Source organism: Hyaena hyaena, unplaced genomic scaffold (genome assembly GCF_003009895.1).
Source record: "Hyaena hyaena isolate Hyena2069 unplaced genomic scaffold, ASM300989v1 scaffold_1159, whole genome shotgun sequence".
Lineage (NCBI taxonomy): Eukaryota > Metazoa > Chordata > Mammalia > Carnivora > Hyaenidae > Hyaena > Hyaena hyaena.
The window spans coordinates 441,685-467,595 of NW_024081792.1; the positions used below are offsets into that span (position 1 = coordinate 441,685).

Genomic DNA, 25,911 nt, shown 5'->3' on the forward strand with positions numbered 1-25,911 from the left:
TTTCCTCCTCCCTCCAGCCCAGCCTCAGCGCCCGCCGCGTCCCGCCCTCCTCCTCCTCCTCCTCCGCTCACACCCCACACCCACCCGCCCGCCGGGCTCGCAGTAGCGCCGCCCGAGGCTGCGGCGGCGCATCCCGTGGCGCGGCGCCCACCGGCACCCGAGGCGCGGCGGGCGCGCTGAGGGCTCGGCTCTGAGGGCGCCGGGGGCCCGGGGTCGGTGGAAGGGGAGGGCCGAGAGGGGGCCGCGGAGCCTGGGCCGAGGCTGGGGAGGCGACGCCCGGGAAGACGAAGCCGCGGCGGGGAGAGGTAAGCGGAGGGGCGCGCGGCGGGCGCCGTTCTGGGCCCCGCGCGGCTCATCTTTCTTCCGGGGTCTCGGGCGGGTCGCAGGGCCCCGGCGGGAGGCGGAAAGCCACGTCCCCTGCCCGACGCGGAGTGGCGCGGGCTGCGCGCCCGGGCCCCGCGCTTCTGGGCTGCTGGAGGGCGCGCGGAGCCGGAGCCCTGGGCATCTCGTGTCGGGGCGGCTCCTACCCCCTTCCCAGCCTTAGGGCACCCGGCAGAGTCGGCGCGCGGTAAGGACCCCGAGATCGCTCTCGGTGCATCGGCGCCGCGGTTTCCCGGCCAGCCCACGGGGCTCCAGCTTCCCCCGACCGGCCGGCTAGCACAGCCTCGCGCCCTGCTTTCCCCGCGTGCCCTGCTGGTTGGGGAGGGGGTGGTGATGGTCGTGATGGTCGTGTGTGCGGACCCTGGCGTGCGGGCAGCCCCTCTGTGCGGCTGCGGAAGCCTGGGGAGCCCGTCCAGACCCCCCCCCCCCCCATGCTGGATTCCAGTGCCGCTTGGCTCCGCCGGACTGGGAGAAATTGTGGGTAAACCTCACTCGCAGGCAGCTCCTGGTGGTGGTGGGACGCTTGACTCACAGGCTGGGAAGCTCTAAGCAATGCCACATTGGGCTCGAGATCTGTCGAGGCTGGAATCGAAGCTAAGTTTGTGACCTGAGAACTTTGTCGTTTTCATCGCTCATTTGAGGCAGCAGCCTCCGCTTGGGCTGGCTGGCATTAAAGGTTGAAACCAAATCCACTGCTTAAAAGCAGGAGGTGAGCTTCATTTACCTGGAATTCCTTAGGTCAGGAAATGACACTTTTTAGTTTCCAAGGATCTTCGTGTAATAAAGTTCTTTACAATTTTTTTTTGGTTAGTCATGGCTTAGTTAATGATACATTACATTTTAGAGTAGACTTTCTCACTTAGAAATAGTTTCAAAAACACTTTTTGCAGTATTTTTGACAGAATTTAATTTTTCAGGAGTCCCCTCTTCTTCAGGATTTTTTTTAAAATTTCTTAATAAATGATAACCTCTGAAATGCTATCTGTGCAGTATTTGGTAGAATATTCAGACAGTACTCCCAAAATGGGATCACAAAAATGTAATGCTCATGGAAGAATAAAATACAGGGTTATCTGACCGTTTGTCATGTGTTAGCTTTTTTCTTTCAAGTTCACCATACAGGCACAGGTCCTTTTATGAAGTGTGTAGGTTAGATATGTTTTAGTAAAAACGGAGAAAAGATGAAATTTAATGCCTCCAACATCTAGTGACCCCTCTGTGTGAGTACAACAAAAAGTGCAAGGTGGTGCTGGTAATTGAGAGGTATATAGAGGTATATAAGAAACTGCCCTAATTCTCTTGACGCTGCCAACAGGGAAAGGGAGAAAACATAAAAGCACCTGAGAGTTTGAGCTTGGGCAGTGTCATTTTTCATTGATGAGTGTATCATGTCAGTATCAGATTCATCAATTTTTTGTTAATTAAATAAAAACTGGCCTACAAAGTACATTTTTACATCCAGATTAATAACTATTGATAGTACAGTCACCAAGTAAAAGGGAATTCTCAAAAAAAGAAAGAATTTGGACAAAAAGGGAAATTTGTAACAAACACAGGATAGGCCTTTGCCACCATGAGGATTATTAGGCTTTTGCTGGTTCTGCTGGCTGAAAGCTGTTTAATGTTCCTCCCTCTGATTGGGGGCCTAGTGTGGGAAGACACCTGGTAAGAAGTCAGCTCCGTTGGCCACGTGAGGTCAGGGCCATTATAGTGACTCGCGTTTATGTGACTGTCTACCTTAGTATTTATACAGTTAGTCCATAGGTTAGCGAATACAGGTTTTCAGTGAGATTTGTGGCCTGGCTAGTCCAGTATCTTTTTTTTTTTTTTTAATGTTTTTTATTTATTTCTAGGAGAGAGAGAGAGAGAGAGAAACAGCGTGAGCAGGGGAGGGTCAGAGAGAGAGGGAGTCACAGACTGAAACAGGCTCCAGGCTCTGAGCTGGCAGTCAGCACAGAGCCCGACGCGGGGCTTGAACCCACGAACCACCAGATCATGACCTAAGCGAAAATCGGACGCTTAACCGACGAAGCCACCCAGGCGCCCCTGGCTAGTCCAGCATCTTGCAGTGCTGCCTGGAAGGGACATTGTGGTCATCCATGAAGTTCTTAACTTTACAGGTGTCCTATCTTCCCCAGTGCTTGCTTTTGTCTATTTTAATGAGAGAGAGTGCGAGGGAGCGCGAGAGCGCGCATGCTTGCCTTTGGGTGCGGGAGAGGAGCAGAGGGAGAGGGAGAATCCCAAGCAGGTTCCACACTCAGCACTGAGCCCTATGTAGGTCTTGACCCCACGACCCTGGGATCATGATCTGAGCCAAAATCAGGAGTTGGACAGTCAACTGAGACACCTAGGCACCCTCCCCTGCTGTGCTTCTTTTTAAAGATTATTTAATTTCTGAAAAAGTGTTTTGTATCATAGGTGAAATGATTTCTGCAATTACATAATAAAATATTTATATATATCTTAATGTGCTTTTTAATACATTTTTTTGGTATTTATTTGTACTGCTTTGTAGCACACTGTGTTCTGTGAAAGAAATTATGTTATTCCCATTCAGTATTATGATTACAGCAAATGATTGGAGAGGAATAGAGGATAAAATATTTAAATTTGCGTTTCAATATATCAGTAATCAGTCTTTTCAAAGGGGGTAAAGAAACTAGTAAAAGACCAGCATTTCATCATTGCAGCATGTATGAAGTGCTACTTAACCATTAGCATGTTTGAGTCTAAAATACAAGAAGAATTCTTATTTTTTTTCAACCCTTCCTCCCCAGTAAAACAGAGAAATACTGTTATTGTCCTGGGATGTGTTTGTGGCAGGCCTTTGAGGAGGCGAAGAGCCTGTGGTAGAGAGAACACCCTCATGGTGGACACTGGTATTTCATTTACTGAAAGGGGCCGGACCTTGACTATTCTGCAGGAGTGGGTAGGGCAGGGCACTTGATGAAGTTCAGTGGGCATCAGCCTTATGAAGGAATGTGTCCAAGCAGAGGACAACAGAACGGTTCTTGTTACTGATGCCTTAGGGTTACCAATGTAATCTTGGAATTACATTATCTTCCCCTAACCGGGGGTCACCAAATTACCAGCAGATGTTGTGACAAAATGAAATTCTTTAAACCTAGAAGCAGTGCCCAACAGGGCAATTAAGGCAGGTGTATAAGCCCAGAGGACCAAAAAGAGAAATTATCTTCCCATTTGGTGAGTTAGTAGTGGCAGAATAGGAAATAGAGATTAAAATCCCAGATTCCTGAGGCACTGATCCATGCATCCATTTGGGGACAGTGATAATTGGAAATGGATGAATTTCAAGAAGTCTTGCCAACTCTAATGGGCAATTCTAAGAGGAAGTTCCCTTTTAAAAATTAAACTCTGCATTAAGTGGATAATATCTTTAATTGAAATAATTATTCTTTGAAGAAAATCTTTGTTAGGGAATAAATTTAGTCCCACATTCTGACTCATCTAAACTTCGTGTTTAAGAGCATCTAGTCATGTGTAGAAGATTGGTTTGGTTAGTTCTTGGTGGAGAAATGTTACAGAAAAGATTCAAACTAGTAGAAAGTATTAGGTCAAGAGGGGCCATTAGGATTAATAAATTCTTGTTTACAAATTCATATGTGTTTACACAACTGAAAGAACGGAAAAATCCCTGGTGAATCATATGGCTATACTAATACTTGCATTTAAAAATTTCCTAGTACTTAAATTTTTTTTTCAAATCTCATATTTTCTTTTTTTAAATTTTTTTAATAGTTTATTTATTTTTGAGACAGAGACCAAGCATGAGTGGGGGAGGGGCAGAGAGAGAGGGAGACACAGAATCTGAAACAGGCTCCAGGCTCTGAGCTGTCAGCACAGAGCCCGACATGGGGCTAGAACCCACGAACCGTGAGATCATGACGGGAGCCAAAGTTGGACGCTCAACCAACTGAGCCACCCAGGCGCCCCTCAAATCTAGTATTTTCATGGTTTAGCCTAGTGGAAGTGGAGAGTGATATAGAGCAGGTGTCTTATCCTCATTTTAGGGGTGTGGAAATGGAAGTATTGTGAGGTTAAGAGACTGTCATTTTACAAGTAATTAGTGGCCTACCTTAAATACAAGAGGAACTTAGGTTGCACATTTCATTCTACTTTACTCCTCCACGAGTCCAAGTTCATGTTATTAAAGACACTTACATTTCATTTTCCTACAGATCTAGTTTATCCCTTTTACTACTCACTACTGTCCAGTGACTGTCAGCTCCTGTTGAATGCTTCAGTGCTTTCCAGACTTCGGTAAACTGGCTTTTTACAGACCCTCCTTCCTACAGCAACCTCCACTTCCACTCTGGGCCTTTTAAGGATTCTATTGTGGGAATGGAATTCTCTTCTAATTCCCAAATTCTTGCAGAGCCCTAGGCTCACCACTCAGTCCTCGTTAGCTGACTTCAGGTCTTTGAGTGCTTTACCCTTGGTGTGGTTTGCTCCTGCCTCTCCAGACAAGCTCTAGCCTGTTGAGGGTGTGGAATCCAGATCCTCTTTCAGACACCTAGAAAAGTATAAACCTGCAGGAGGCAGAGTATTTGCTGAGCCTGGTGGAGATCACAAAGGAGAAAAGGGAATGATTTTAATTTGGCAAGAGAAGAAAAGAGAGTTGAAGCCATCTGTTTATTTCTTGAATAAAGTAGTTTGTTCAGTTCTTAATTCAGAATAACGCTGTGAGTTTTAACGTGTGTTAAGATTACCACTGGATTTCCTTCCTTGTTTCAACTCCCTTGAGATACTCTGTAAGCATGAACTTGGTGTCATCAAATGTTAGTAAACAATTCCTGAAAGAACAGAATTTGCCTTTTCAGTAATATGTAGAAGCTATAACCATACTGATAATAAGCGTAGTTTATTTTGACATTTTATATTTGGGAATGGTTATAACCATCAGATAAGTATGGTCCTGTTTTTAAAAAATAGAAGGCATATGTGCAGTTAATTCTCAACATATATGTGACATATCTGCTTTGTACTAGACAGGGTCAGAGAGTGTTTGCAACAAAACCTATATGTCTGCATGCCAAAAAAAATTTTTTTTAGTTTATTATTTATCTTGAGAGAGAGAGAGAGAATGAGAACCAGTGGGGGAGGGGCAGAGAGCAGTAGGGAGGACAAAGGATCGAAGCAGGCTCCATGCTGACAGCAGAGAGCCTGATATGGGGCTCAAAGCCATGAACTGTGAGATCATGACCTAAACAGATGTCAGATGGGGCCACCCAGCCCCCCCCATTTTTTCATATTATTTATGGAATTAATAGTGCCTCTCTTCCCCCTAATTAATGTGAAAAAAATAGGATAAGCGTAGTAGGATTCCCTGTGTGTATTGAAATGATATACATTGCCCTTTTAGTAGATATTGAATAGGTCCGCAATCAGTTAAAGTGCTGTCATTGAAATCCTTCCATTTGAAATATTCACTGCATACACAGATGGCTTAGAGTTGTAAATTTGTATTTGTTGATTAAATCAATGCTTCTGCATTTTTTTCATGTGTAACAAACTTAGCTACTAAGCAATAAGCACTTAATGCATGCAGATGTTATACCACAACAAAGTCGAATCAGCATTTCATAACTCTTAAAAGGAATTTGTAAAGGAAATGGGTTTACCAAGCTTGTGGGTCTGTAATATTTTTATTGATGAAGTACACAGGCCATATACTGGCTTTACTGTTGGAGTCTAATGGCTGTTGCAAGAAAAATGGGGGTATTTGTTAGCAATTCATGAAGTGGGAGGTAAAATCATTAGGTTGGTTATATAAATTTTAGTGTAAAACATAGTAACCTCCACATTATGTTGTGAATCTAGCAGGAATTACTCATTTACAAAAGCAACAGACTACAGATTGACACTTTGATTTAGAATACTCCTTTTGGTGCTCGGGTGGCTCTGTCTGTAGAGGGTGTGACTCTTGATCTCAGGGTTGTGAATTCAAGCCCCACGTTGGATGTGGAGCCTACTTAAAATGAATTTGAAAAATACCCCTTTAGATTGAAGTATGGAAAGGGTTATTCATTGCTAAAGTTAGCTTGCATCCAGAAAGTTACGTCAGTGACAAGAAACTCAAGAATTGCATGATAAAAATCACCAAGTACTTTAAAAGTGTTCATGCCAAGGTGCGCTCAACACCCTGACACGGGGTAGAGCGGTAGTGAGGACCGGCTGGCTGCAGGACAACACTGCTTACCTTCTTCACAGTTCTGACTGTAATTCTTCTTGAACAGCACAGTGTTTACTGTTGGAGTCTACTGTGAATAGACTGTAATTTCAGATTTCTAGAATTCCACAAATTCTGGTGAAGAACTTTTCTTGCGGCCTTTGCTGTTTAATGATATCATTCTAGGAGGTACAAATGGGGCCTGACTCCCCAGCGAGCGGCTGGGGGGCCAGCTGCATGTGGGAATCACCTGCAGTGTTTACAGTCTCCCTGGGGGGAATGGGCCTGGCCGGAAGGAAAAAGTAGCCTGAAAGGGAATGTTGAACAGCTGTTTTCCATCTTCCCTGAAGAAAAAGAAGAGGAAACCGACTTACAGCAAGCATCAAGAGGGATTTATGCTAAATACAGGGAAGTTTTTCTGAATGTTTTAACCTTTAGAATGGCTTGCTGAAGGAGGCCTTTGGGGTTTTCTGTGTTTAGAAAGGTTTAGGTGAGGTTGTCCTAGAGGGATATTAGCTTTTGTCTTCTCAGGTTCTAATTTTATGAGTTTGGCTCATCTGGATATGAAAATCATAGGAATTAAAAAGGATTTAAGTATAGGAATATAGAAGAAATAGTCAGTTTTCGTGTTTGAAACACAAGTTGCCTTCATAGTTTCTACTTAGCATTTTTGTTTATTAGAACAAAGTATTTGCTCACTGGCTAAATATTGATCGTGTGTAAGAGTCCCTCAGCCTATTCAGGCACACATTATAATATCTGAAAATTCCCTTTTCTCTGCTTAATCTGTTCTCCCCCAAACAGGTCGCTTTTCTCCACACTTCTTTTTTAATCTAGAAAATCTTAAAAAAAAAAAAAAAAAAAGGGTTTTGGCACCAGACTGTAGTATTCCATTTGGGCTTTTCAGTAATATCTTTTATGTTTTTTCTGCTCCTTTTTTATAGTATAACTAGACTGGCAGTAGTGGCCACAGGAACATATGGGGCATTCATCAGTTATGTGGTCAAAATACAGAGGTTGCCTATGTCAGAAAGAGTCTGGAAACTTCTCTCATTTATCAGATTTCTTATAACAGTATTTATGGTTAAAAATAATAATAATGGTATTTATAAAAACAGAATGTGAACTTTCTTTCATTTTTCTTTAGGAAGATAGAATCTCCAAGAGAATTGATTCTGTGATATCTGGCCAGTGGTTCTGTTTTTTTCTCAATATTAAAATTAGGCAGTACTTAAGATGTAATTATCTTAAAGTCAGGTTCATTTGGATGCAACATTAGGTGTTGGAAAAAGCACTCTCAGCCATTATTGGGTCAGTGGGCAAGAAGTGGAACCCAGCAGTCAGTGTTTTAGGCAATTGGAATTAAGTGTTTCAACTTACTTTTATAGTCCATGGTTTTAAAGCAGTGTTGAAATGTTTTCACAATTACCTTTTTCAAAGGAAACTCTGATTCTTGGAAGCACTGAAAAACATACAGAGTGATCTTAAGTAAGAGTGTCTTTTGCTGGCCCATTTGGTGGTAAAGTTAGTTTCTTCTTTCCCTCCTTTATCTTTACTTTAAGTCTTCCACAAGTTAGAGACTGTTTATTCTATTGAGAAACCCAGTAGAAGTAGAGAATAAAATAAGAATCAATCTGTTGCTTTTCTGCAATAGTACAATTTGTCCTTTCTTAAACATTAGTGTGAAATTTAGGGGCATCTGGTAGCTCAGTCGGTTAAGTGTCCAACTCGGCTCAGGTCATGATCTCGCGTTGGTGAGTTTGAGTCCCATGTCGGGCTCTGTGCTGACAGCTCAGAGCCTGGAGCCTGTTTCAGATTCTGTGTCTCCTCTTCTCTCTCTGCCCCTTTCCCGCTCTCTTACTCGCACTCTGTCTCTCTCTCTCTCTCTCTCTCAAAAATAAATAAGCATTAAAAATTGTTTTTAAACACTAGCATGAAATTTTAAGCTCCTCTGTTTCTTCTGAGGAAATCAGCCTTGTTCAGATTGGATTCATCACATGTTAACCATGCTTGTGGTTAACCATTCACTTCTACTTGTTGAATTTCATCTTTCAAGTTTCAGGTTAAGTTGGTCCACTTTCAGTATCTCTTTCTTGGGGAAGCAATGTGTATAGTATTTATACTACTAAATTGCCATAAAATGATAAATTCTGTGCCCAGAGAAGCTGAATTGAGCTAGTAGCGTCAGGGTGGTTATATAACAGATCCCTCTTTGTGTGCCTACACCTTTTTTTCTTGTTGGTGAAGCCACTGAAGTTTGGTTCAGTGATTGCAAGTTTTAGAAAAGATAAATCTGTGTTCTTGGGAATGAATGCTTTGATATATAACTTCTTCCAATGTACTTTTGAGCCTGGAAGGTTAGATGAAAGAACATTTTACTTTAGCGATAGAAATACTGAAACGATTTAGTCATTCAGCAACTATTTGCCAGGTACTTCTGTGTTTGAAGGGACCTCTGTGTGAAGGCAAAGAGGGGAAACATACAAAATAAATATGACATGGGTTTCCAGCCTTGGGTAGCTGTAAAATCTGGTTGAAGAAGGATAATCGAGTATGAAACTTTATGAGAAACAACTAAGTGCTGAACAGAGCTGAATGCATGCAGTAGAATTGCAGGAAAGAGGAGATTTGTAGGGTTACAGAGAATACCCATCTAGGAGGGGAGAATGAATTGGGCCTCAGGGGACTTTATGCCAAATAGGGGAAGGGAAAAAGCATCACAAGCAGGTCAACTGAGCCAAAGCTCTGGAAGAGAAGTCAACAGAGAAAGGGAGTGACTGCCAGGTTGGAGAGAACTTGGGAAAAGCATGGGAGTTCACTTCTCCTGTAACATTCTATTTCCTTTCTTCATTCTGCATCTGTTCTTTCATTGTTTTCCACAAGTACTTCTTGAAGGTCATATTGCATGTAATCAGTGGTACATGACACTATAAGAAAAGATCGGACTGAGAGCCCTGCTGATATAATTAGTACTAAACGCATGTATTGATAAACACGTATAAAGCTATAGACATTTTTATTGACACCTTTTTAGGTCCAATTCAGCTACCACCTTCTTAGTACATCCTTCTTTCTCCACCCCAGCCAGATGTGTAACTTCTATAAATCTAACTAGTAGTTTGTTACTCTCTTGCAAACATCCTCCTTTTCATTTTAGTGGTGTGTGTAAAATTTCATTTCATCTTAGAAGATGGTGTAAGCATCTTCTTGGCTGGCATTATTCCTGAATTCTCAAAGAACATTGAACAATGCAGGTATGAAGTCACAGGGGAGACCACTTATGCATGGAGTTGTCAGGGAAGGCTTCATAAAGAACCTTGTGTTCTTTGAAAAAGATAAGAGGTTGAGTGTGGAGCAGCACAGAGGGGAGCCTCACAGAAGAGAGTGATGGTCTGCTAGGAATTTACCCAAGGGATACAGAAATGCTGAGGCATAGGAGCACATGTACCCCAGTGTTCACAGCAGCACTGTCAACAATAGCCAAAACATGGAAAGAGCCTAAGTGTCCATCAACGGACGAATGGATCAAGAAGATGTGGTTTATCTATACCATGGAATACTACATGGCAATGAGAAACAATGAAATCTGGCCATGTGTAGCAACATGGATGGACCTTGAGGATGTTATGCTGAGCGAAATAAGTCAGGCAGAGAAGGACAAATACCATATGTTTGCACGTATAGGAGGATTAGGAGGAACTTAACGGAGGACCATGGGGGAGAAGAAGGGGGGAAATGGTGGGGGAAAGGGAGAGAGGCAAATCATGAGAGACTCTTGAATGCTGACAAAAACTGAGGACTGATGGATGTGGGGGGGGACGGGGGAGGGGCACGGAGGGGGCCACTTGTGAGGATGAGCACTGGGTGTTATATGGAAACCAACTTGACAATAAACTATTTGTAAAAAAAAAAAAAAAATTAAAAAAAAAGAGAGTGATGGTGGGACTAAAGAACAAAATGTGAGTTGTGCTCGAGCAAGGAAGAGCAGGTAAGTGTGAGGAGAGAATTTGGATAGGGAAGAGGTGAGTGATAAAATGAAGATAGGTAAGTGTTAGGTTATGGAAACTCTTGGATGAGAAGGTTTTTTTGGTTTTTTGTTTTTGGGTTTTTTTGTGGTAAATAGAGGCCCTTGAGTAGGAAGGTGATATGATAATGGAGATTCTTTAATTTGTAAAGAATTTTGTAGTTTACAAAGTTAAGTGTTTCGTGGGTAGTATGATCAGACTGTGTGGGTTTCTCTCTTGGCTCCTTCACTTTCTGTGTGACCTTAGATAGCATACTCAACCACCTATGCCTCAGTTTCCTCATCTATAAAAAGAGGATGATATTAACATTCACATTATGGACTGTGGTGAGATTAAATGAGTTAATCCATGTGAAATACTTAACATGGTTCCTAGCACTTGGTGAGCACTGTATATATTTGTTGTTTATAGTGGCCTCTGGTTCAGATATAAGAAATACAATCTCTACTTTAGAAAAGAGAGAATTGTGGAGCTAAGACTGTATGTTAGCTTGGTAGAGCTGCTGTAACAAAGTACCTCTAACTGGGTGGCTTTAACAACAGAAATTTATTGTCTCACAATTCTAGAGGCTAGAAGTCTAGAATCAAGGTGTTGATCTGTTTGGTTCCTGTTAAGGCCATGGAAGAGAATCTCTCTTCCATGCCTTTCTGCCAGCCTCTAGTGGTTTCTGTCAATCTTTGGTGTTCCTAGGCTTGGCAGTACTGCATTCCTATCTCTACCTTCATCATCACATGGCATTTTCCCTGTGTGTCCCTCTCCAAATTTCCTATATTTTAAACATACCAGTCATATTGCATTAGGAGCCCATCGTACTCCAATATGACCTAATCTTAATTAATTGTGTCTGCAACAACCCTGTTTCCAAATAAGGTCACATTCTGAGGTATCGGGGATTAGGACTTCTACTTAGTGAACTTTTTACAAGACACAGTTCAACCCAAAGCAGATTCCAAGTCAGATCTTTTGAATCTACAATACCATACTGTGACCATGGTGTGCCAAAAGGATTGTGGAAAAGGGGAGGAATATGTAGGTCTGTGTGAGAAATAGTTAATAAGCTCTCGCTGGCTCTCCTGTGTCCTCTTTGCCTGGACCTGCACCATTCCCTGAATAGTCACAGTGATGGACATGCCACAGAGAGCCTTGGGATATCGATATGTCTCTGTCTTCTGAAAGGATCTTTTGCATTTTTTTCTTCTTTCCAGCACGGCAGTTTCTGTGAGTTCTTTCTGTTTGGGGGTTGGAGATAAGTTTAGGGACATTATGCTTGCACTGGATAATTTCAAGTCTTCCCTATAAATTTGGATGATATATCAATGTCCCAAAGTATAAGTGATAAAGGAAGAATTGAATACTTTTGTAAAGAGGCAAAAATCCAAAGTATCAAAAGCAAGGATTTTACTAAGGAGTCGATTGGAAATGAGTGAGTGGATCAATATGCAGAGGTAAGGTAGAAGTTGATGCCTAAGGTTTATAGTTGGGGTTGAGGTGGAATGAGCAAATATGATTGAGGTTTGTAAGTCAGTGGGAAAGTTAGCAACATTCCTAAGTGGTAGAAATTACCTGTCGTGATTAAAAAGTACATAAACAAGTGGCAATTTCAAGTGGCGGAGGTACTAGGAGAGTCAGTCTGAGAGAGTCACTAAGAGAACTAAAGGGTGACTGCAGGAATTGAAGAGACTGGTTCCACCTCACTTGTGGGTTGGAAAGAATGAGGTGTGGCCTCCAAGAGAGGGCACAACGAAGGATAGGGTGCCATTGAAAGAGTGCAAATTTCTTTATAAAACCTGTACTTTGGAAGGATCCTAAGTGACACCTGGTACCCCTTCTTGGCCTCATTTAACTCAGGAATTGCCTGACAAGTAGTCAGCTAGCCTCCACTTCCATTTAGGACTAGACTCGAGAAGAAAGTTTAAAAAATAAGATTAGTGCAAAAGGAGTTTTCTCCAGCGTCCAGCTCCACGAAGAGAATGCCATCAAGTTTGACCAAAAGACACAGCTAGGGGGGATCTGGCTGTGAGCAGAGATTGGGTGAAGTGGGTTGCACAGATATGAGAGGCATATGCCTAGATTCAGAGATGTGGGGAATGGGGCCAAATTCCTTGAACAAGACGCTAATTCCTAGAACAGGACACTAAAGACAGTATGAAATATAGACAGTCAATTCTTCAAGATAGCCGGTTAAGCATGCATGACCTTGGAAGTACAGACACAAACGTTAAATATCTGGCCATGTTGTAGCCTCTGACTTGGGGTATTTCTGGCAGGACACTTTTTTGTGGCCTGTGGATCTGTGGCCAGTGATTATTCTTTTGTTTTGCCTGGTTATCATAGTCTCCAGCAGTCTAGTAAAGCTTTTCTTTTCCTTAAAGATTGTTTCCTAGTAGTAACACTTTAGGTATCTATAAAAACTCACCATAGTAAGATATTTAGCACAAAATAACAAGAGTGGTATAGGTGTACAAGAAATAATAATTCATTAGAAAGCATCCTTACTCTTTTAAATTCTCCAGATAAAAGAAATGTTAGCTGTACAGGAAATTTTTTAAAGCCTTTGAAAATAGCAGCACTCTTAAAGCCCTTACACCAAACCATTAAATAATATAATAATAATAATATTTGGGAATACAGTTAAAAGTAGGGGCATGAAGGGAATCACTCTAAATTTCAAAACAGAACAACCTCAGTGAAAGTCTAAGAACCAAGACATCTATCCAGTGGAAGGAGAGGCCTGCCCCATCTGGGCAGGAGTAGATGGGGAAAGTGGCAGCATGTCCAACCCTGTGTAAAATGGGCTGAAAGTTTTGAGGTGGCGTTTAGAAAAAGACTCTGAGAAAAACCCATGAAAACCATCCATGGACTGTTGGGAAACCAAATAAGATACACCTTAACAAGGGCGTGGTGAGATTTAGAGGCACAATAAGCCACCTGCACCTCTCACCTATAGTGAGAGCTTTGTGCCCAGGGGAGGGTTGGGAAGGCAGTGGCTATGGTGGCAGCTGTCAATAAACTGTAATTACTGCCCTGAGTAACCTTAAATGGGTCAAGGTTGTAGTACATTTTGCCTCCAGTTTGTCTTGGTACACAAAGAATTTTATCACCTCTTTATATGTAGTTACATTTATATAGTTATATAATTACATGCATAATTATCCCTGAGCTTTTAAAGGTTTACAACTATTCAGTAGGTAATGTCTGCATATTTCTTAAATGCTGGGCACTCTTCCAGGTATTAGGGATAGAGCAGGAAGCAGAGTGCTCCCATGGAGCTTACAGTCTAGAAGGGGAAGGTAGACACACAAAAGAAATAAGTAAATTATATAGTTGATTAGAAGGTTGTAAGTACCATAAAGAAAAATCAAACCCGGCAGGGAGTTAGAGGATGTTGATGATTGATTTAAATAAAATGATCACAGCCAGCCTCACTGAGGAAGTGACATTGAACAAAAACTTAAAGGAGGTAAGAGAGCAACCCATGTAGATGTCTGGGGAAAGCGTTCTAGGCAGAAATAATAACCACACAGGTGCTGAGAAGGGGGCGTGCCTCGTGTGTACCGGAAGAGCAAGGAGACCACGCGGCTAGCATGGGGAAAGAGACAGAGAGCTGTAGGTCATGAAGGCAGAGAGGCAACAGGGCCAGGCCACGTAGTGTCTTGAGAGCAATTGTGAGCACTTAGGTTCTTACTCTGAATAATGGGGAAGCTGTTGGAGCGTTTTAAATGGAGCAATGTTATAATCTGAATTGGGATCGAACAGGGAAGGCTCTGGTTCCTGTGTTGAGAATGGCCGTTAGGAGGTAAGGGGTGAGGCAGGCAGACTCGTTTGGAAGCCGTTGCAGTAATTCAGGCAAGACATGGTGTGGCTTGGCGTAGGCATTATGTCACTGGTGAAAGTGTCTGGATTCTGGGTGTATTTTGAGGATGGAGTCAACAGAACTGGCTGATGGTTTAAACACGGAGACAGAGTGGATAAGGGAAGGAGGGGGAGTTTGGGCCTGAATTGCTGGCAGGAATGGTTGCCAATAACTGAGATGGGCAGGTCGGGAGAAGACAGTGCCTGTGTCTTTGGGTTAATTACATGTATATATCATTGTTTTACAGACCAAGTCTGTGGTATTCTGAGTTTTGATTATAATTCATGAGAGGACATTGGAAAGTACACAGGGATTTTGGTGCCAAAGAACTATGATCTGTGAGACAAAAATGAGAATCAAAAAAAGAACATATAAAAATATTTGAGGATGTGAAAGGCAGCAAAAAAAAAAAATTAAATTTTGTCATTGATGACAATTTGAAGATTGGAAAAATGAAGAGTGCTTAAAGATAAGTAAGGAATGAAAGAGAACTTTAAATATAGTAAGAAAAGCATCACTCTGCAATATATACTCAGTAGTAGACATACTCATGAGTATACTCATCCAGTAAATGAAATTTTAATTTTGATTGAATACGCTGGAATTGCAGGTTTGATGCCAGCAAATTACTTTCCCATGAAATTCTTTTAAACCTTTTGCCTAACATCTCTGTATTTCATTTTGTATTTTTTATTTTTAAGATTTTTTTTAATGTGTATTCATTTTGGAGAGAGAGACAGACAGAGTGTGTGCAGGGGAGGGCCAGAGAGAGTGGGAGACACAGAATCCGAAGCAGGCTTCAGGCTCCAAGCTGTTAGCACAGAGCTTGCTGCAGGCCTCAAACTCATGAACCATGAGATCATGACCTGAGCGAAAGTTGGACGCTCAACCAGCTGAGCCACCCAGGTGCCCCTGTGTATTTATTTTTTTTAGATACTACCTAAAGCTTTTAGGTGGTCTATACCTCTAGCACTGTATGTTCTACCATGTGCTGTGTTTCAACAACAGCATCCTTGGACAGAATCATTTTCCTTGGGAACAATCACAGAAAAACAGCAAAAGTTGAGTAAAGAAGATTTGGTGAAAAGTATCACCACATTTTCTAATGGGGCAAAGCGTGTGGCAAGACTTCCATAATTCTAACAGGAATTTAGATGATTGGAGTAAACAGAAGGTCGGGTGGAAGGTTCCCCCTCACTACCGTTGGGCCCAGTGATCCATTAGAAAGTACTCACAAAAAGTTGTGTTAATCATGAATATGGTTTAACACAGCCAAGGATACAGATTAAAATCAGCAAGGGACAAGGTAGAAGGGGCAAAATCCAGGAGAAACCAGGCACAGGCTTCCAGGTGTCCCCTCTCAGTGGAGTTGTACTCCCAGCAACAGTATGTGACAGCATGTGCAAAGTGTGGCCAGCCAGGGACGCTCACCTCAGCCTTGGGGTCCGGTCATGTAGACGTGCAGCACCTGCATGGCTGACTTCAGCTCTTCAGACTCTAGCCCCTTAGAGCAAAGACAGAAGTTTGCCATAAGTCACATTGTTAGTATAAACTGTCTGGTCATACTGGTACTAGATGGTCTGAGGCCTGAGGTATACCAAGACTTTTATCAGGCAAAATGTTACAAGTCCTCAAAGCTCATCTCCTATGAGCCAGACAGGGGCCAATCCTGAGGACAGGCCTTTCTTAGAAATTTTGTAGGGTTTGAGCAGTAGGCCTGTTGGGTTAAACCCATGCCTGCATAGTGTGGTAGGGCCTTGAACATGGTATTAGTGTTTCGTAGAGTCATTATCATTTGACGGTAAACCTAAAGGATCTGATCTTGGAGGAGAATGATATAAGGACATACCCAAAATATACAGTCTTAGCTAAATTCATGAGTGAAACCAAGTACATCACACATGAGAGGTTAAATGTGTTTTGTGGGACTTAGCCTGAGAATCTGTGATTGATGTCATGACTCATTCCACAGAAGTTTGCAGATACAGAAGTTTACCAGAAGAGGAACGAACCTGGAAGTACCCCTGGTATTGACTAACATCAGGGAAGAGGTGGGAAGGAGGAAAAGTAGCCCTGAAGTTCATGTCGAGGCAGAGGAGTTGATTCGTTCAACTCTGGAGAAGCCCCACGAACTGCTTGCTGTCTGCAAGCTGGAGCCCAGGAAAGCTGGTTGTGTAACCCTAGTCCAGGGCCAGGAGAAGACTGATGGCCCAGCTCAGGCAGGCGGGCCGACCAGAGAGCAGGAGTGCAAGTGTGCACATGAATGAGAATGAATTCTCCCTTCCTCTGCCTTTTTGTTCTGTTCAGATCCTCAGTGGATTGAATGAGGCTCACCCTATCAAAAGAGAATAATCTCCTTTACTTGGTCTGCCGACTCAAATGCTAACTCTTGTGCAAACCCCATCACAGACAGATCCAGAAATGTTTAACCAGATATCTGAGTACTAATAGCCAGTCAAGTTGACGTATAAAATTAACCATCACAACAGATGAGAAAGTCACGTATCTAAACATCAAAAGGGAAGCATTGGTTACAGTATTAAAGGTAGTTTTATCCACAAATTCAAGGAATTACATTGTCACCTGAAAGTTGTATAATGCTATGTAGGGGAAGTAGAAAATGTTTTTCAATCAAAATCAGGTTTTTGAAGTTGTATTTAGGTTTAGAAGTGATTTTTTTCATCTTTAAAATTTTTTTTATGTTTTATTTATTTCTGAGACCAAGAGAGGTAGAGCACGAGCGGGTGAGGGGCACAGAGAGAGGGAGACACAGAATCTGAAGCAGGCTCCAGGCTCTGAGCTGTCAGCACAGAGCCTGACGAAGGGCACAAACTCACAGACTGTGAGGTCATGACCTGAGCCAAAGTCGGACACTTAACCAACTGAGCCACCCAAGCACCCCTTTTTCATCTTTTGAATTTCATCAAGACTGGGGTTTCTATGTTTAGGATGTTTTTCTGACTGTAAACACACGTGTCATTATGGTATATCAGTAAACTTTATCTCTCTATATAAATATTGGTTGATGAAGAAATTGTATTAGATTTGAAGATTTCTTTTCTTCTCAGATGTGTTCAGTTACTTGGAATATGTAACCTAAAAATAACAAATGTGCAGTTGAGCAGGAAGGAGGAGAAACCTCTTGGTTTCACATACTTTATATTTGTCAAAATATTTTTGATATTTTTAGGTTCCTGATGACTGCAAGGTTCTGAACACACAATGCATTGTACCTATTTTAAAAATAACATCCTTCGTGTGATAGTTCCGTGAGCGCTTCCTCCCGTTGTCGTGCACACGTGCTCTCAGTTGGACTGACGTTGGCGGTCTCATTGAGAAGATGATGACTGCTAGCACTTACGAAACACCTCTGAAATCCTAGAGACCCTTTTAATGTTTTAAGTATATCAGCTACTTCAAGATCACAGAAACCCTATGAGGAAGGTATTATCCAGTTTACAGAAGACAAAACTGTGGGGCATACCTAGCAATGTGGTGGTGCTGGAATTCAGACCTTGGAAGTCTGGTTCCAGCTTGTGCCCATAGCCACTAATCATGTGTCTTTCCTTTCCTTTCCTTTCCTTTCCTTTCCTTTCCTTTCCTTTCCTTTCCTTTCCTTTCCTTTCCTGGGTACAAGGGAGCGAGGGGCAGAGAGAGAGATAATCCCAGGAAGGACAGAAAGAGGGAAGAAGAGAGAGAGAGAAACAGGGTTCACCCGAAGTGGGGCTCATGTTTACCCAAAGCAGGCTCATGTTTACACTAAGTGGGCTTGAGCCCACCTGATGGGGCACTCAAACTCACGAACTCTGAGATCATGATCTGAGCCACAGTCAAATGCTTAACGACTGAGCCACCCAGGTGCTCAGCCACTAATCATGGTCTGAGGTGAACGATGATGGACAAGTATTTTAGGGAAACTCTTACCAGAAAGTGGTAAGCACTTTAAAGGTATTCTGTCATTTAATCTCCCAGCTATTATGAGACAAATACTATTTTCATCTTCACCTGAAATAAGGGACTAGGTTTTTAGATAGTTACAGTTGGCTTGTCCAGAGTCACAGAGCAGTAAACCAAGGCCATTCTGATTTAGCCGCTTCACCAGTCTGCCTTCATCAATCTATGGGAAAAAGAAAAACTATTAGTTTTCATGAGTATTTATGGTTTAGTTTAATTGTCATTTGAAACTATATGTGATTACATTTATCCATTAGCTTCAGTATCTTTATCTCCTTTTCTATGCTTTATATTTTTAGCCAGTAATGCCAGAAAAGCATGTTTTCATCATTACATCTATTACTGGGAAGGCCATAGTTGGTTTTGCATACCCTTCCAGAAAATCTTTGGTTACTTACTATTTAGAAAAATTTGGGGGGGGAAAATATTGTTAATTTTCTTTGAGGGCCATGTATAGTCAATAGTCGGTTAAATAAATTATGTTGGACTAAGGAGAATTCTATTCATCTTTACTGTCAGAGTAATACAAGCTCTGCAGTTAAAAAAAACCAATTCAGAAACATCATTTTCTTAGATTTTTTATCCTATAGTTACTAAAAGAAGAGCATAGTTTTTCTTGTTTACTTTTTTTTCTTTTAGAAAGAGAGAGCATGTGAGCGGGGGAGAGGAGTAGAGGAGGGAGAGAGAATCTTTTTTTAATGTTTATTCATTTGTGAGAGAGAGAGAGCACAAGCAGGGAAGGGACAGAAAGAGGAGTGGGGGGACAGAGGATCTAAAGTGGGCTCTGCACTGACAGCAGTGACCCCAGTGCGGGGCTTGAACTTACAGCTCGACCAACCGAGTCATCTAGGTGCCCTGAATCTTAAGCAGACTCCACGCTTAGCACAGAGCCTGATGTGGGGTTTGATCCCACAACCCCAGGATCATGACTGTAACCGAAATCAAGATCAGTGGCTCAACCAACTGAGCCACCTAGGCACCTGTTTTGTTTAGTTTTTATCCCCCTGCCTAGCATGGTTCTTTGATTTAATAGCTGCTCAACACATAGCAGAATTAATTAATTGATGTTTATAAGTAATTCTTACCTCCTACATGGATGGGAAACTGATTCTCCAGTTCCGGAAAACAATGCATGGAAAACTTAATGTACATAAGTTATTATTTTTTAAAGTTTTAGAATACCAAAAAGAAATACAGTTAACTGTACGCAACATTATGTTCTGAAAATAGTATCAGAATAAAAAATTCAAAAATACTGTAGGATATGGTATTCCAATACCATCATTAAAATCAATCAAAGGGTGTCTGGATAGCTCAGCTGGTTAAGCGTCCAACTTCAGCTCAAGTTATAATCTCACAGCTTGTGAGTTTGAACCCTGCATTGGGCTCTGTGCTGACAGCCCAGAGCCTGGAGCCTGCTTTGGATTCTGTGTCTCCCTCTGTCTCTGCCCCTCTCCTCCTCGCACAGTCTTTCTCTCTCAAAAATAAACAAACATTTAAAAAAAAATAAAATAAAAATTGTAATGAAGAGGTACCAATTAGAAGGTGTCCAATTGTTAGACTGCTAGATAAACTACAACTGACTTATAGCTTAGAAAGTATAACCATTTTGGGACTCCTGGTTGGCTCACTCAGGGGAGCATGCAACTTTTGATCACAGGGTCATGAGTTCGAGCCCCACAATGGGTGTAGAAATTACTTAAATAAATACAACTTTAAAAAATGTATAACCGGGGTACCTGGGTGGCTCCGTTTGTTGGGCATCCGACTTTGGCTCAGGTCATATCTCACAGTTCGTGGGTTCGAGCCCTGCGTCAGGCTCTGTGCTGACAGCTAGCTCAGAGCCTGGAGCCTGTTTCAGATTCTGTACCTCCCTCTCTCTCTGACTCTCCCCTGCTCATGCTGTCCCATTCTCTCTCAGAAATAAATTTAAAAAAAATTAAATAAAAATAAATTTAAAAAGTATAACCATTTCATTTCCTCTTTGTAAGCAAAATTAGCTACTTCAGTGGTCTCCCAAGTGATTTGTAGATCTTCCACCACACCTCTACCCTGCTTTTGCTTTGCCTCCATAAAAGTAGATTTTACTTTCTTTCTACTTTCTGTAAAACAGCCATGCTCTCAAGAGCTGGATCTTATTTATTTAGGTAATACCTTCATTTATTTGTTGTTTTTTTTTAATTTTTAAAAATGTTTATTTTTAAGAGAGACAGAGTGCCAGCAGGAAAGGAACAGAGAGAGAGAGGGAGACACAGAATCTGAAGCAGGCTTCATTCAGGCTCTGAGTTGTCAGCACAGAGCCAGATGTGGGGCTCAAACTCCTAAACTGTGAGATCACATCCTGACCCAAAGTCAGACACTTATTGGACTGAGCCACTCAGGCGCCTCTATTTGTTTTTTAAAATAAGCTCTATCCCATCATGGGGCTTGAACTCACAAATCTGAGATCAAGAGTCATGTGCTTTACTGACTGAGCCAGGCAGGTACCCCCAAAGCTGGATATTAATGGTTCTTAGTTTTATAGTAAGGTGCATCAGGCAGAACTCTATTGCTAAATTATGCCTTCAATTTGAGAACCATTAAATTACTCACTCAAGTAGTCCTCTGGTGAATGGGATATGGAGCCTTCACTTTAAACATAATTTCAGTTAACCATTGTCATATTAGGCAGCTATAGTTATCATTGTTGACCTAAGAAAGAAGTGAAGTTCAGATTATATTTTGAGGAAATGGGTTATCTTCACAAAAAACTTTCCTGGGGACAATGTAGAGATGGTCTTGGACTGCACAGAGCTGCACTTAACTTACAAACCTAAAGTTTCTCCAGTGTGGAGTATGAAGGTGGTGCACGCCATGATTATACATGGTGTGGTTTTGCTGTGTGGGTTCAGGGTTGTAATTACTCCCTCAGTAGTGTGTATAAATTCTTGGGGGTTCCATGTGCTGTAATTTCATATTGTGGATTTTTGTTTGGAAACGACTTTTTGGGGAGATATATTTCATTTCACCCTAAATAAGGAAAACAATAAGCTCTCAGTAAAAGGAACTTTCAATTTGATTAAGAGTCCTTGGTTTTTAAATTTTTCTTTTTTGGCTGAGTCTACAGTCTTTACACATCAGGGAGTATAATTTTAGGGAATAATTATATAGTACCAAAACCATATGTTTTCTTAGGATTTGATGTATGTAAGAATAATGTTAGATTTATTTCACTACAGGAATTTATGAAGGACATATAAGGTTTTATTTTGATATTGAGGTAAAATTATTTTTCAAAAAACTATCCAAATTATACATTTCATAAAATTGAAAGAGAAAAAGTAAAGAGAACTTTAAAAATATGTACATTCCATTAGTTAAAAAATATGTGGAAACAGTGGAGTAGTATGTGTGAGACCACCACAAGTTGTTTCTCAAATACTTGGAAATAGGTTTCTCTGAGAGTTAAATCTCAAAATAGACCTAAGAAGGAAATGTGCAGCTCTGTTATGATATGTTAGTGCTCTCAAGGCATCAGAGTTTGCCTGAAACCCAGTTGGAGGCCTAAAAATGAGAGAACTTGGTTTTCAGTGGAAGAACACACAAGAAAGAATTGCTAACTTATACAGGGTCAATACATTTTCCAAGGAAGAGGGTTTGACGTCAAGGGCATTCTGTTGTTTGGTCTGCAGAGCCCTTCGTGGATGTGGGCACATCCAGTCTATCGTGAGAGGTATTTAACTGTCCTAATCAGGTAACTGACTACTGGGCCCCTCCATTGGCTTGGGCAAACCGGAGCAGGTACTCTTGAACTGAGAGTGGTAGGGTTGGAGGCAGGAGCTGTGGAGCATGTATATTTTGCTCTTCTTTCCTAAATATCATTAAAATTCAATGTAAACATTTTTGTTCTTTATGATGTCCCAAGAGCATCTGTGACAGATGCAACACAGCCTCCTTTCAAGTGAGTTACGTTGATGGTCTTGACTGGTTGAGTTACCCCAAGCCCAGGGCCTCTCACCCAGCAATTATCTAATAATTTTACTCACTGTGTACATTTCTGATGAAGCCAGAAAATATTTCCCAGTCTGCTTGGTAGTTGTATTTCTTGTGAATGGATGCACTGACATTCTGGTTTTATATATGTTGGGGGAGGAGAGTTTTAGTTTCATTACCATCAGAGAGCACTCCCCAGGGTGATCAGCTGGGATACTGATGACCTTGCCTGAGCCAGCAGCAGACGCTCGAGGTTAGGGTCTTATCAGCTCAGGCAGTGGCAGCAAGATGTTCCCCAAGTACTCACGCACCCCTTCAGTCATACAAATTTGTTACTAAGAGACACTCCCCAGCCGAAGATTTTATTTTCTAGCCCTTATTATATACTGGACCTTTTGAAAGAATATAGTAAGAAGCAGTCACCTTTTATACACTAAGAATTATGGCCTTGGGAGGCAGTCAAACTCAGATAATCCTTTATTTAATCATTATTCTTTTCTTTGAAAAGAATATTCTTTTCTTTAAAAACCGCTGCCCATTACTTGAAAAATCTCAAGGGTTTTATTCTTTCTTTTCCGGTGAGTGTTGAGCTTACTAATGAAATATGTGTTAGAGTCAGAAGCATTGTGTTTCAGTTTTAGCTAAGTTTCTGACAAGCACTCGACCTTGCTCAGTCAGTTAATATCTGTGATTCTCCTTCTTTTGATTCTTGTTCTTTCAAAAAAACTTTTATGGATGGGTTAATATAACCTTGGATGCCCAAAACTTCTTTCCTGTTGTTAAAAGTATTTATAGATCTCTGGGTGGCTCAGTCAGTTAAGCATCCGACTTCGGCTCGGGTCATGATCTCAGTTCCCCGGTTCAAGCCCTGTGTTGGGCTCTGTGCTGACAGTTCAGAACCTGGAGCCTATTTCAGATTATCTGTCTTCCTCTCTCTCTGTCCCTCCCCTGCCCTCAAAAATAAATAAACATTAAAAAAGTTATTTATAGAGTCCTTACTTCATGTCAGGTTCTATGTGAAGTACGTCACATAATATTTAATCACTCTGTGAAGTTGAGATCATTTATGGACGAGAGAATGGAGACTTTGAGAGCAGGAGTCAGTTTGATCAAAACTAGCAGACAGCAGAGCAGGGATTTATACTCATGTCTGCCCAGCTCCATGGCTGGTGTTAATCATAATGTAAGAGTGTTTTTAATCCATCTTAATTTGGGACATATTTTACTTTCTACACGGTAATCTCAGTCTTCAATCTTATACTTTCTGTATTTTCTAAAGCCAGGGAAATTGAAAGAACTTTTGTATTATCACGTGTTTCGTTTATAAACCGTCCCAGACCATTTGGAAACCTACTTCATTTTTGAAGCTCAATAGTACTAGTCTAGTTTTTGGTTCTTTTCCTTCTCAGCATATTCTTTCTGTGCTTTCTTTGTGTACAGATGGCAAAAATGGGACCTTTAGTGTCACTGAATATTGTTAAAAATTTCGTTAAAGAAAAGAAAGACAGGATTTAAGAGATCTGTGTGTAAGTTCTGTCTGTAAGATACTGTTAGAGTATCAGTAGACAATAACTCTAAATACTGTTTGTTATACTAAGTTATTATAAAGTAAAATATCAAATGTGTGAAAAGCATTTCACACAAAATTTCTCTGTGTGTCAGCAGTCATAACAGCTACAGTGGATTGTTGGAACCAGGATTAAACCAACTAATTTTAGGTTTATTGTTGCTTTGTGAAGACCTACTTAAAATAATTAGAATGCAGGCATCTTGTTAAACACCTTTTGTATTATTTGGCTTGGCCTAAGCATAATGTCAAACTTTGGACTGCTGCTGATAGAAGCAGGGCGGAGATGATCAAATTGCTGTCTCAATTATCTGGTAGTGACAGGTTAATTCTTAAATGACTACAGGGTATCATAGTCATTGATTAGGTCAAAATTTAGGAATGTTCTGAGCTGTGTTGAGTGAGACAAAAGAATGGGAAGAAAAACTGGATAAGGAAAGTTAGTGTGTTATAGGAGAAGAGGAAAGACCTAGGGGAAGTGAGACTCAGTAGAGTCATTCAGAACTATCCTGAGAATTGAATTATGGGTAAACTGAAATATTAGTGGCAGCTGTTGAGGGTTGCCCATGATTTTGCCATATTGAAAATGTCATGCTCTTGAGGTGGGCCAAATGCAGCCTGAAGATTAAGGGAACTAACAGTGCTCTGCTGTGTCTGTAACACACTGAACTAGAAGAGTGGCTTGAGAGATGATTCACAGACATCTGCAAGTATAGACTTGTCTAGCACGTGTCTGTGTGTGAGTGAATGTGTGTGTGTGCGCGCACACATGCACATGTTCTGAGCTGTCAGCCCAGAGCCCAGCACAGGGCTCGAATTCAGGAACCGTGATATCATGACCTGAGTCAAAGTCAGACTCTCAATCTCCTGATCCACCCAGGTGCCCTCCAGTTGGCCATTCTGGTAAACTCAGTGGCCATTGTTTTACTCAGCATTTCAACATCTCCCAGGAGTCATTCAGCTACCATCTTCAACAACTTTTGCCTTATCCATTTACTTTTTTTGTATATACTTTTAAACTTAAATTTGTTTTAAATAGAAACTTTATATCTGCTGTTAAAAATTTAGGTTAGATGTACTAGTTATAGTTTTTTCCTAACATACATTGAAATGAGTTGGCATAAAACCTGTCCGTCTGTGATCTACCTAAAATTATCTCAAGAAATGCTCCTTTCATGTAGTTTCAGCTCTTTACAGAGTGGTACACAGAATGCTGAAGATAGGAGTTTAAATATATATACACATATATTAATTTTTTTACACTTTTATTCATTTTTGAGAGAGAGCACACAAGTGTAGGTGGGACAGAGAGAGTGAGGGAGGCACAGAATCTGAAGCAGGTTCCAGGCTCCAAGCTGTCAGTGAAGAGCCTGATATGGGGCTCAAACCCACAAACTGGGAGCTCATGACCTGAGCTAAAGTCAGACGCTTAATGAACTGAGCCACTCAGATGCCCCCAGAAGGTAGACTTTTAAAAAGGAATCCCAAAGACTAGAAATAGGGGAATTTCCTAGACAGTGGAGTTTTCTAGACAGATTTAAGATGGTAGACGTCTCCTTTTAGGTTATCATCCTCTGTAATTTGGGGTAGGCTTTAATTAGGTTTAATTTCTTTTCTTTTCCTTCTTTCTTTGAAAATTGTTTTTAGGCTACAGGAGTTTCTAGGCCTTGTAAATATTTTCCTCTATTAGTTTCCTAGCAGAGTTTTTTTCTGAAAAATTCTAAACTTGCTTTGGCTTCAAATAAGGGGGAATAAGGTTTCTCCTTCTTCATTTTTAGTGATGATATCTACTCTGCCAGTCATAAGCCCAGGGGCAAATTCAGTTCAGCCAGCATGTAGGAGCTGCTTTTTCCTCGTCAAACACAGTGCTAAGCCCTGTGATGGAGAGAAGAAGCTATGGTCCCACCTTCTGTGAGGCACAGCATAGAAACCACCAAAACAGTTCCATGTGATACAAGTATGTGCCAGA

The 25,911-nt window shown here is 41.3% G+C and overlaps 1 protein-coding gene across 1 annotated transcript in view; it reads left to right on the forward strand.

Moving 5' to 3' along the window:
* Positions 1–248: 248 nt before the first annotated feature.
* DSE (dermatan sulfate epimerase) overlaps positions 249–25,911 on the forward strand; it is a 78,519-nt gene continuing 52,856 nt past the window's right edge. Inside the window, exon 1 of the mRNA XM_039222575.1 lies at positions 249–305. The gene's annotated coding sequence lies outside the window, so the exon portion shown is untranslated. The remainder of the gene's footprint in view (positions 306–25,911) is intronic.